At 37.5% G+C, this 13548-nt stretch overlaps 1 long non-coding RNA gene across 1 annotated transcript; it reads right to left on the reverse strand.

Annotated features, from left to right (window-relative positions):
* Positions 1-6066: 6066 nt before the first annotated feature.
* Positions 6067-8489, reverse strand: LOC147515120 (uncharacterized). Its single transcript, XR_015213369.1, has 4 exons — positions 8111-8489; positions 7776-8009; positions 6773-7393; positions 6067-6093 (listed from the first exon to the last, which is right to left on the reverse strand). It is a non-coding gene; the product is annotated as an uncharacterized LOC147515120 (long non-coding RNA).
* Positions 8490-13548: the final 5059 nt, after the last annotated feature.

The following is a 13548-nucleotide window of genomic DNA, read 5'->3' on the forward strand; positions in this document are numbered from 1 at the left end:
ACTTCTTAGGAACTACATGAATGGGACTTACCCATTCGCTATCGGAGATTGGGTATATAATACCCGCATCCAGTAATCGCAAAGACTTCTTCCCTAACCACCTCTTTCATGGCGGGGTTCAAGCGACGCCGAGGTTCATGAAAGTCTTCGCGTTATCCTCCAAATGTATACGATGAGTGCGGACATTAGGGTCGATGCCCTTAATGTCACTAAGGACCAACCAATCGCGGAACCGATGTTCCCTAATCACCCTTATTAAAGATGTCTCTTCATCTTTAGATAACAAAGAAGATATAATTACCGGATGACTACCATCCGGATCAAGTTGTATATATTTTAATTCCGGGGAAAAGGTTTAAGCACCGGGTGGGTGGAAAATCAATAGATATTTCGTCCGGTCCTCATTTTGCATAATGAATACCGCCGTAGCAAGTCTTCATAATCAGTGTATGGAGCAACCGACGGGTCTACAATTGGTGTGGACTCTAGGATGGTGTTGACTTCCTCTAAGTAGGAGTCATTTACAAAATCAGAAGTTCCAAAAGAAAGGAATTTGTACATATTGTTTTCAGGAAACGTGTTGTTAAAATAATCTTGAGCTAAACTCTCGATCATGCTAACCTCCCCATCTATAGATGAATCTGGTAACTGTTTCATCATTTTAAAAACATTTACCTCGACAGAAAGATGGCCAAAAGATAAGGACATCTTTCCATCGCGACAATTTATAAGTGCATTGGCAGTTGCCAAGAAGGGGCGTCCTAAGATGATCGGTACGGAGTCATTAGCGACTTCTGTATCGAGGATAACAAAATCAGCAGGATAGTAGAAATCCTGAACCTTAACAAGCACGTTTTCCACTACACCTTTAGGATACTTAATTGACCTGTCCGCTAATTGCAACGTTATTTTTGTAGGTTGCATTTCCTGTAGACCTATTTGTTTATACAAGTAATACGGGAGTAAGTTAACACTCGCCCCCAGGTCTAATAAAGCGGTCGTCGTGTGGGAATCTCCTAAGGTGCATTTTACAGTAGGACGACCAGGGTCCTTGTACTTAACAATTCCATTATTTTCGGATAAAGTTGGGAACTGTTCAGTTAAAAAGGCGTCTTTGGGTATGTTAGCCTTACGCCTAGTAGTGCACAACTCTTTAAGAAACTTAGCGTGGTTAGGAAGCTTTTTAATAGCTTCGAGAAAAGGGAGGTTTATCGTTAGATTCTTGAAAACGTTCCTAATTTCCTCAAAGTTTGTATCCCTAGTTAGCATGGCTAATTTTTTAGGGAACGGTGGTTTCGCTCTATATTTCGCATATGGCTCTACTTGCTGTGTAACCTTGGCTTTCGGTTTCTTTGGTTGTGGTTTAACTGGTACCTCTACCGTGGTAGGCTCCTCAGTTTCTATTTCGGTATCTAGTTCGATATCTGGTGTAGGGAGTACTGATGGGGTAACTATAGGAGCAGCTATTTTTTGTTATCAACCACTCTTCCAGAACGGAGAGTGGTGATGGCATTTAGGTCACCTACGATTGTAGTGTCCGTACTAGAATTACCGTTTACCTCAAAGGCTGTGTTTGCTGTTTTAGGGTTTGGTATAGCTTGACCTGGAAACACGCCTTTTGGTTGGGCTTTCTCTTGGGCTAACTGTTGTATGCCCTGATTTATTGATTGTAAGATCTGTTCGTTTGATTTAGTCATTGATTGGAAAAGTTGTTGGGTAACCTGTATAAAGGCGTCGATCATGATCCGGTTGTGTAGGTGTAGTAGTCACGCGGTGGTGCGACCGAACTATCTCTCGTTGATTATTTATGGGTGGGTTGTGATAGTTATTATTATTAACCGGAACGATACCTCTATTGGTATTATAATTATTATAATTATTCTGACTTTGTGCTTGACCTTGTCGTGGTTGCGCTTGGTTGTTATAATTATTATAATTCCCTTGACCTTGTCCTTGTCCTTGCCTAGGTGGGGCTTGGTTATAATTGTTTGCTTGCCTAACGTTTTGATTATTGTACCCTGGAGGTGTAACTTGTTGATTATTTCTCCAACTGAAGTTGGGATGTTGTCTCCAAGGGGCGTTAGGAATAGGATAGTTATTAATAGAGTAAACATTATCCTGTTCCGGTGGTTGTTGTTCATAAGCTAGAGGACAATAATTGTCAGGGTGCTCTGGACTCAAACAGAAAGTACATGGGCTGGAGTTTACATTCATGACGGGGATAGGCTTTTGTTGAACAGAAATAGCTTCCACTTTTTAGTTAGAGATTCGAAAATTTTAAAGTTCGGATCGGTTTTATTCTCAAACATACCGGGCCTTGACCGTTGAAGAAGAAGAACTAGCGGAGCGGGGGATATCATCACTCCCCAATTATTATTCCGTTTAGTTTGGTCTTCTAAAAATTTGTAAGCCTCCGTGGCTCCTTTTACTTAGGAAACTACCCCGGTCATTATGTCAAGGACTTCTTTATGGTGATGTTGAAGTCCTTTGAAAAGGCACGAACTAACGTGTCTTTTGCTAGGTTATGGTGTGGACACTCTATAAGGAGATCGATGAAACGATTCCATGCCCTCGAGAAAATGATTCATGAGGGTTCCGCTTTAAGAAATGAATCTTGGAAAGCATTTCATCCGTCTTTAGGGGTGGGTAAAAATGTTCCATAAACAAATGAACAAGTTTAGCCCACGAGTCCACGTAATTAGCGCCAAGGGCGTTAACCAAGACGCCTTTATCGGGCTAATGTGAAAGGAAATACCCTTAGTTTAATCTGTTCGCACCAACCGTAGGATGGTGGAATGTTGTAAGGACTTGTTCAATCCTACGATGTGTGTTAGTAAGGTTTTTCATGGTCTAGACCATGGAAAACGGGTAACAATTAAATATGTTTGGGGAATTCAAAATCCCCCAATCGGTCTGCTAGAAACGATGCAAGACTTAGGGCTATCGCCAAAGCTTTGTAGAAGTCGGAGAGAGGAGTCTCTCTTTCTTCAGCCATTATGTCAGGTATGGTGTGTGTGATAGTAGTTAGAGGTGTCGTGGGTGGTGTACTAGATAGACTTGTTTGTTGTGGTGTAATTGCGTTTGTTGTTTTTGTTCGACCAGACCTTAATCTCATGCAAGACTAAGTTGAGCTTAACTAACATGCAACACTCCAAACAATTCTGATATACTAGTATAAAACCTCTAACTGGAAAATGCGAGGTATGGAAGAAAGGAATACCTGATAGCGTCCTTGCTTCGCTTATGAATAGCGTCTTGTTTACGCGTGTTCAGTGTATATAAGAGATTAGAACACTGAAAAACTTGACAACTCGAAGTTCGAAACAAGCTGTGGAAATCCTGTATTTTCGTGAGAGCGGCGCTGGCGACTCTATATCGTAGGCTCCAAGGCAAAGTCGAAGCTCGATGAAGATAGCGAATTCGCGCTCTCTTTTGAAGCTGGCGCTCGTGTATAAACGAAGTCCAAGAAGATAGCTGGTCGCTCTCTTTGCGCCGCCTTCGGTGTATAAACGAAGTCCAAGAAGATAGCGCGTCGCTCTCTTTGGCTGGCGCTGGCCAAGATCGTTTTCTCGCGGAATTTTTCCAAAACTGAAACGGCAACCACAGTATGAATCAAACAAGGGTGGGTGGGTGAAATGGGACTTAAAAATAACTAATTATATTATGAATACAATGCTAAAGTGCAACTAAGATGGCAGCGGCGCCATTTGATAAATGTAAAATGAATAGTTTACCTACGAAATGAACTACGAATCCAAAACGTAAGTAAACTAAACTTATGGTTTTTACGTGTCAATTATCAAAGCTTCTACTCTCAATGCGAATTGCACTAAATGGAGTACGAAGTTTGTTCCATTCCTAGTTCTCTAGCATGGATTGTTTTCTAAGTCTAACTAGTCGCTCTTAAGTCAATGAGAGCTTTACGAAATATTATAATACGATACTTAATTAAGATGATTACTAGAAATTAACTACAAATGCTATGGAAATACTATTGTTTGACTCTAGATAAAGGAATTAGAGGGGAATCGAATCCACCTCGAATCCAACTTAATGACCTAGTACAGATTGTGGTATCTCGATTCTTACGTTTTCACGGCAAGAATTCCGAGTCTAATCCCTAGTGTTCATGACATTTCTACCAAGTACTAACTAGCATGTGAGGTCGCCCACCCATTCTCATGGCGAAACGCGACCTTCTAGAGTGGAATAGATGCTACAACGTTTCTATACTAAACAACTAAGGTTTCATCAAGGCTTCATCAACCCCTCTAATGGAGGTTTAGCCTTGAGTCATCAATCTAACATTTACCATTGAATCTAAACTAAACATAATGTGAGAATTTGAGAATTACTTAATTTAGCAATAATGAATCTAATTTAATGGCTGGAATAAAACAATGACAAGAATTGAATTTAGATCTAAAATGGAAATGACAAATTCGAACTTGATAAAAAAATACTACTTTATTTATCTAATCTATCAAGAACAATGATTCAAGGATTTAATCTAAAACAAGAATTTAAATGGAACTAAAACTTAATTTAATTAATAAAACTAGATCTATAATTCTATATCTTAATTTAGGTCTAACTAGCTACCATTAACAAAGAGCTAAGCTTTTGTTTTTATACATCCAGATCCAAAATTCGTGCATGGGCTTGGAGCCATGGGTTGGGCCAGAGAATCGTGCCCAAAACCCAATTCTTTTCAAAAAAAAGGCCTCTTCAGCTGCAGTTAGCTTCCACAGACTTTTCGTCCACTTCTGCTCCTCTGATTGGGTCAAGGCTTGGACCATTGCAAAGCTCTTTCCGAGCCGGTCGTTTTGACATAAGGTAGGCCTCAATCCGGTGTCTGAGTCCAAAGATATGGCATTCGGAAGTTCTCACGACTTTTGCTCCTTTATCTCGCTAAAGTGGCACATTTCTCACAAGATAATGGACTTTGAAGCCCGAAATGCATAAAAACACGTAATCAGTATTAACTCTTACTTATTATTCACATAATTGGTCTAACAGTATGATTATTAAGGGGTTAAAACTACAGTTTTGGGCTCTTATCATAGACACTACCCTCCCTTACGAAGTCCTCTTTCACAATATTATCGAAGTACTGAAAGTCTTTTTCATACAGAACCACATGTATTGGAGTACCCTGTTGCAAACATGGAAATTAATAGTGGGGGATTTTCTTGATGGACTGAGCTCCTAATTAAACCATATGACACGATGTAATTTTTTATACAACCACTGAAGTCGCACATGCAACACCAATGCATATCAAATAGAACCAATTAGCAAAAAGGTTGCTATGGAAAAGCCAAATTAAACTAATGCAGATGTAGAGTAAATAGAAAAAAAAACATGAATTTCATGGCACTTATTTGGCAGATAAATAAGTGTTAGAGACCTTGCTGAAACCAAGAATGATATGCACAGTATTGTTAAAGACAGACGGGAACAATTAAAGTTAGAAAAGGCTAGAAATTAATAAAGGGAGATTTTCTTGCTGGGCTGAACTCCTAAAATAATGAATTTTCAGTTAAAGACATCCCATATGACATGCCATAATTGTTAATTAAACCACTGAAGTACCAATACATATTCAAGCACATGCAATACCAATTTCAGGTTGCGGATCCACCTCCAAAGATCACTAAGGACTGAATGCAGGAGCTTACATCGGTCTAAAAAAGCTTTGGAGCTGGAATGGAGGAAGAAATGGGTGCATTACGCTTCTACCATGGATGTAGCACTTAAAATTTTCCAGCCCACAAAAGTGCATTGAAGCATTAAAGGAAAATAACAAATAATTAATTCCATTTCTTTGTAGATAACATTAAATCTATAATGAATTCACAAATATATACTTTCTCCATGCTCACAACCCAAGGAAAAATTAAGAAGGAAATACACAATTCTTTTCATTACCTTAATATCGACCAGTGCAAATTCAATGTTAATCGCACATCTTTTCTTCAAATTCAGGGGTTTCCACATCCTTATGAAACGGGCCTAGGCTCTGATCCTCCACTGGTCCGTTCTTGTGTGGTTGAGATCATTGAATTGTGGATCCTTCATTTTCTATGGAACCTGTAATATGCATGGAAACTGAAATCTGTTAAAATGAGAGATGAACATGCAGTTCAGAAAATTGATTAGATCATTTCAAATGTGGCATAATTGATTAGTTCATAAATTTTAATGAAGAACTGCCTAAGTTACCAATCTGTTTACCTATACAGAGGCTAAGGCAGTTATTGAATTATATTATACTATCCTTTCAAAAATGGTTCAAATCCCATGATGAAGTTAGTAAACTACATGTTTCTTACACATGCACCCCAAACACACCCACTTGATATGCCGTTTTAAGTAAACACATTACAGGCAATCCACACTTATTGAACTTCATACTATCCTTCCAGAAATGGTTCAAATGTTATGATAAAGTTAGTAAACTATATGTTTCTTACACTTGCAAGAGAACCATCCAGTCATAAGAGAATCAACAAATAAAAAGAAGAGAACCAACAAATCAGATGTAATAACAAAAAGTTTCCCAGCGTTAGGGAGATTAGAAGTTAAAAAATGGCTAAGCAAGTCAAGGATTAACATTAGCGAGTTTATGACCAAACACATAAAGTCAATTTAGTTTTTCTATTACAGAATCGTAAGTTTTATTTTACATCAACAATAATAAGGGAAGGGAAATTCCGGAAAAAGTAAAAGTTTATGAAAGAGAGAGAAGAGTGAATAAACCATGACGGACCTCTTTAAAAAGCTTGAAGTCGTCTTGTTCAAGATAGGAGCAATCTGCAATACACTGAAGTTCTTGAAATACTCTTAGTAACCAAAATGGTGCCAAACACACAGTTATATGGGGGATGGCTACATCAAGTAGCCTTGTTCAAAGTGTTGAGGAGAAAGGTTGCCTACTCGAGGGTTTTATACTGGTAGAGTTGAGAGAACAAATCAGAAACATTACTCAATCCTTTACTTTGTAACCTACTACTTTTATTCTTATGAATTTATTAGGTAGAAAATTCGGACGAAGACGGAGGCTTGATGAAAAATGGAGTTATTTTTTTTTTTTTTTAGAGATGGAATTAATTTATTGTAGAGCATGGTGTTAATACAAAGCCATTGCTAACTATTATATTGATGGCGATGCTTATGGAGTAATGGTTCGGAAAGGGTAAGGGAGAGGAAGAAAGGGCAAAGACATAACACACCCAAATAGCAAAGACATAACACACCGTAAATTCAGGATTGTGGGGATAGAGAATGGCAAAGACATAACACACCTCTGACATTGGACATTTGAGAGCATCTTTAAGTTGGCATGCCAAGGCCATCCCACCTTTGCATGAAAGCACCGAGTAAAGCCAAACTAATGAACCAAAGATTTATTTATAGACCCAAAATCAGTATATTTCTTATAGGTAATGAGGGAGAAATAATGAAATTTATCCTGAAACGAAAACCATGGATTGTCTAACGATTTCCATAATAAATTAAATCCCAACACCCTTAAAAATGCTTATGCCATGGCTGTAAAACTGGTTGAACCCTTGCAATGTAGAGAAAATATAATTATCATTTCATTGAGGTGGAAATGTGAACAGGCATTGCAACAATGTAAGAAAAATAAAAAGATATCTTTGCTAGAGAAACACACATGAGAAATTACCTATTCAAGGGATCATGTGTGTATTCAAGAATATAACAGATAAGAACACAGTTAAATTAAATAAAATGGAAGTGGGAACAACCATTTTCGATTCAAGAGTATCAACACAGAGCTAGATTGGGATCTTTTCTTGCGCTCCAATCAAATTTGATATGAGAATCCTATCATATTAAAGCTTGGTTAAGCGATAAACACTATAAAATATAGAAAAACAATTTCTTACAATTAGACATATCATGGAGATGAGAAGGCAACTTATCTAACTACTTTGCAAAATTTAGTTGAGTTTTTGCTTCTCGCATGTGTCTCCGAACACCTGACAAAAAATACATATAAAATAAATTTAGATATGAAATGTTCATTTCCCAAACAGGGGTAAGAGAAAATAGAGAAGATAGATGGCTAACCCAAGCTTACCTAAGAATGGCAAGAGTAACAAACCAAGTGAGAATTGGGGAGCCTGCACTTGAGAGACTAAAACACTCAAATTGTTCTTCCTATTTCTTCAGGAAAAATACCTTCAACCTCAACTTTGCAGGCCACGGGTGGTTTGACTGATTAAGATCGATCAGACTGCCTTTTTGTATGTATTAAAGTAGAGAAATATTTGATTTGGGAAGACGCCTAGTTGAACCATTTCGTAACGCACGGTTTTTTCAAATCTGGAGCGTTGTACAAATCACTTGATTACATAAGTGAAACCCCAATTTTCATTTAAATTAGGGGTTTAATTACAACTTGAGACCGGGCAGTGGGTACATTTAAAAAAGGACCTTGCTTTAAACCGGTTTTGACCGTAGACTCTTCTCTCCAAAAACCTCCTCCCATTGTATTATGCGTTATTTAGAAACCCAAGCGCAATAATTATTTTACAAGCCATTTAATTCATTTATAAAACATTTAGTTCATTAAGTAATATATTTAAATGGTATTGAAAAGGAGTTTCAAAATGCTCTAGATCGTACATCTACCCCAATCTAACTCAGATCTCCAGACGATCCCGACCACCCGATGTCTTGCCATTATGTTTTATTATAATAGATGCCTCTCGTAGATCTTTGACTCTGACAAACCCACTCAATTCATTCTTAAAATTCCATTCACTTTTAACAGCGAGATGTATACAAATATGTACAACCCCATATTTTTGGGCCTGGGCTTTGAGGGTTTATAATTAGAGAGCCCCATTAACGTAGAGTTGGGTTTAGGTTGACCCATGAACCAACTTATAGAACCCATAAGTTTGAGATTGGAGTGCTCGGGTTTCACCTCGTTCTTTTCTTGTGAATATCTTAACAGTGAGGACGGCGAGAATAGGGAAGCCAGAAACCAGATTTCTATAACACTAAGTTGGCAAAATTTATAGACCACCCATTAATTCAACATAAAAGAAGAAGAAATAAGGAAGAACCTCACCTGCTCTCTCTCATCTATTGTTTTCTCCTCTGAAAGGTATAATAAACCACGCCACTATCATCACATGAGTGATAGCTTGCTGAATACATAGAGGTGAGTTTGGTGTTTTATATTAATTCTTTGTGGGTAACAACATGGGATGGAACCGATTAGTACATGATGAACAAGGTCAATGTATTTATGATGGCCAGTTCCACATAATTATAAATAATTGGATGTTTGATTTCGGGAATCATGAATGGATGGGTGGAATTGGACTGACTTGATGAAGTTCTTTTTATTTTTATGGTTACTATAGTTCTACTTAAATTGATCTCCTCTATTTATTCTCAATTTGGGGAACGACTGCAAAATGGTTAGTGTCGAGGGCAACAATTGTTAGCCTTACTTTGAGGTAAATTTTGAGATGGCTAGAGTTGGATTTGGGTTTTGATAGCCACACCAAAAAGTTAGTACTTCAGAGTCAAGTTTTTAAACAAAGCGAGTTTCACTGCTTTTGAACGTCGGTGTTGGAAGTTATGAAACTTATAAGGTCAGGGGAAAAGCTGGGATAAATCGATAAGGTGACTTCGTGACTTTTGATCAGTCGTGTGGAAGTTTCCCTTGCTGTTCTTCAGGCTGGATATCTAAGGCAAGTACATCTATATGCTTTTCTTTTTATTTCAAATAGATTGATAATAAGTATAAGTATGATGGTTTTGAAGTCACTCATGAATATTGTGTTTGGTTATTTTTAGTACATTGTTAGTGATTGCTATTTTGAATTAGAAGTTGATATTATTAATATTAGAATCGTAATAGGTTGAATGAATGACTAAGTTAATTATTATGTGATGTTGGATTGTGGAGTTTGAGCTATCGAGTGGTTTCGTTAGATTCCGACTTTGATTAGTTTGTTGTGTTTGTGGCTATGTTATCTGTTGTTATTGATGGCGGGATTATTATATTTGATGAGAATATATTTACACGGTAGTACTTACCTGCTAAATATTTGGTAATATATGTCATGTCTAAGAATATGGAATATGGTTGGCTTGCTGATTTGTTTTGACTGGATGTTAGGTTTGTCGGTTATGTGAAGTTCTATGAAATAAAAATATTTTATTATACTATATTGTGTAACTCTTTTTATTTAGATATAAAATATTAGTTTGTAGGTGATACTTGCTGGGCGTGTGGTTTTTATCCCCTTACAGATTTTGCAGGTATTTGACTCTTGACCCCGTGAAGAGAGAAGTTGGGATATTATTCGGGTTAGAACTTGTTGGACACTTTGTTTTTGTTTTATTTTTGCTAGTTATCACCCGTATTTGACTTATTGTAATGGTTTTATTTTGTAAACCGGTTACTTGACTGCTCTGACACTTGTCGAGACGGTGAAGTAGCTGGGCTCTCTGACTCATTATATCTTGGGTTGGGCAGCTAGGATATAGTGGGTTTGGGGGCGTTACAGTAGGTCCATCATATTTTGAAAGAACTAAAGATGAATTTGCATGAGGTGAGGCAACATTGAGTTTTAGACCCTGTCATATGTTGACTTCCACGCATTCTCACAACATTAAACACGTTGAAAAAGAAGGTATAGTTATTCATTGATGAAGCAAGTTTCATTTCCTATGCTATCAAACATAGGATAAACAATCCGCTTCTACAAAAAGAAACTGGAGCATGGGGAGAGGATTGGAATTAACTACACCTAGCCTGGAGGGGACATAACCAGGCCCCCCGCCATCCCCCAAGACATAGACACAAGCACCACCACCTCAAACACACACAAAGAAAATAAAATTAAAGAAAGAGAAGCCCCAAGGTAGGTGTATCCTACCGATCAGATCCATTTTTCTTCGCTTTTCAGAATTTTCTTTTACCTCACTTTCGTTTTCTTTTATGTGTGCACAATTCAAAATCTAGAAAATATCTAGAAATTGTTTGCTTTATTTGCGACGCCATGCCTCTAATTGCATCTTTCGCACCCATATACCCTTCACTTTTTAGGTTTATTCAAGTAAATACCTATTTCCATTATTTTTATACCTTGCTATCTGGCTATTGGTTTTCTAATTTTTCTTTCATATGCTCGTACTTTTTTAGATTTATTTTTGGGTTTTTTGTGATGTTCCATTTGATGCTGACAACTCCTCAAGGGAATTTCTTTGTTTTAAATGATATATTCATTCCGGTTGAACTATGCATGATAAGGTTTGTGGGAGTACTGTAGTCTGTGGAGCATTGTGACTGTCAGATCGCAATAGCAAAGGCAAAGAGCACGCTATATAATGGGAAAAACAGACATATACGTCTGAGACACAAGTATATAAAGTAGCTGTTGGAATTTGGAGTTGTGGCTCTAGATTATGTGAGGTCAGAGTTAAATTTGGCTGATTCTCGGACTAAACCGCTTAGCAGGAGGCAAGTGGTTGATACATTGAGCGGGATAGGACTTTTGCCTAAGCTATAGGGCGACATTGACGACAACCCTACCTATGTGATTGGCAATTCCATGAAGTAGGTTCAAAGGGAAAAACAAGTCACCTTGTTGTCCTGATATACTATCGTCTTTCAATTTTGAGACGTCCCACCCTATGGCAAAATAGTAATTTTGTATACATTTTATAACTAGAATTGCATTGAGTAAAGATGAGTTATTTTACTTTTATTGGATTCCATAGTCCATTTTATTATGAGATAGTGTATTTTAACTGCAATGTACACTTGATGGAAATCCACGTATATGAATGTAAAACTGGGTAAGTTATTATGGATATTTAAGCATGTATCCTAGAGCATTCATGAAACACAAGTAATGCAGGGCCAAAAAGCGTAACACCGCATAATTGGTATATAATGAAAAAACAGTTTGGATGGATGTCATCTATTTTACTACAAGGGAATGTTGGTTCAAAAAATTTAAATCTACCACCTTCATGTGATCGAGATAAGACATGTTATCCTATTACTGGTTTAAGCCCGTAAAACACCAGTATCTTAGGCATTACGATTTCGTTTCTCTTTGGCACTTCATAAACTTTTTCTTTTGTAATATCCTATTCCAAAATAGTGAGAGACTATAAGTAATTTAAAATAGTGGGGGATTGTTGGAATCTCTTTATATATTTCAAGCTACTTATGTGTGTGCAAAGTGGAGGAGAAGAACATTGAATGTTCTCTCCACTTTTGTGCTTTCTTGGTAATCCCACATTGGTCCGCCACCACTAATTTTGTAAGTATTTAAGGACTTCCACTTCCACTAGCATAAGGGCGTGCCCTTAGGGTACAAAGACTTTTGTGTTAGGAGAAAGGACTTACACGTGCACAAAGCCACACATGTGCATACCCGCACTACCTCTAACCAAGTCGAGTTGTGTTGGGTCAGGTTCGGGCTTAGGCTTGGGCTTCTATTGTGTGATAGGTTAGTGGGTAGTGGGCTTGGCTAATTCCCTAAAGTGTTTTTGCTTCTCCACGTTTCTATTTTCTAATTACACTAGAATTCTAATACTGTATTAGAAACTAAACCGTCTGGATTGCTATAAGAAAAGGACTCACGTCCAGATTTATGAACTCACAAAATTACAAACCCTTACCTTCTTATTCTCTACTTCCTTATTAGCCACCAGAGAGAGTTGTCCGCCGTTCTAGACAGATGTATATTTAGTGCAATTCAACATTCTGTTAACAATTGTATCCTGTGAGGAAGACGCCACTATAGCCTTTATACATCGTTGGAAGGGGCGAAATATTTTCTTATGGACAGTGTCATACACGCCTTGGTTGCTACTATTCCTTCTGTCTTCAATTAGTTGTTGTTTCCACACACCGGTTCTAACACCATTTGATGCCGAAAATTTCATTGTTTCCAATAATATATTTGTTCCGATTGAACTATGCATGATAAGGTTTGTGGGAGTACTGTGGTCTGTGAAGGGTGAAATGGAGTGTATGTGATAATTTTTCCTAATCTAGAAACACGAATATTTTGTTGATGATCAAAGAACAATGAGATGTATTGGATCAAGAAAAAAGAAAGATCTAGAAGATGACGAGTTGAACCACGTTCTTTAATGGGTGCCTATATATCCTGTGAAGAGGAATCCAACTCAAAACATAGTTCAACTATTCTACTTATAAGAATAGATTAGGTTTCCCATAATGACTTGTGAGTTAAGTAATTAGTGTTTAACTAGGAAACAATATCTTGTTAAGTCTTATCCAGACTCTTCTAAAAGCTCATGTTTTCCAAGTCAATAAGTCTCCTTTATTAACTTCAACAACAAAGAAACATGTTCAGGTTCGGATTGGGAGTTGGAGTTCCGAACTTAGTAGTTCCGAATTTGGTGTTCATAGTCAGGAGTTAGTTATGCGAGCCTAGTACTCCAACAAGTTCCGAACCTCCAGTTCTCCGAGCCTACTACTTCAACCAATTCCGAACCTCCAATTTTCCG

This window comes from Coptis chinensis, chromosome 2, assembly GCF_015680905.1.
Source record: "Coptis chinensis isolate HL-2020 chromosome 2, ASM1568090v1, whole genome shotgun sequence".
NCBI lineage: Eukaryota > Viridiplantae > Streptophyta > Magnoliopsida > Ranunculales > Ranunculaceae > Coptis > Coptis chinensis.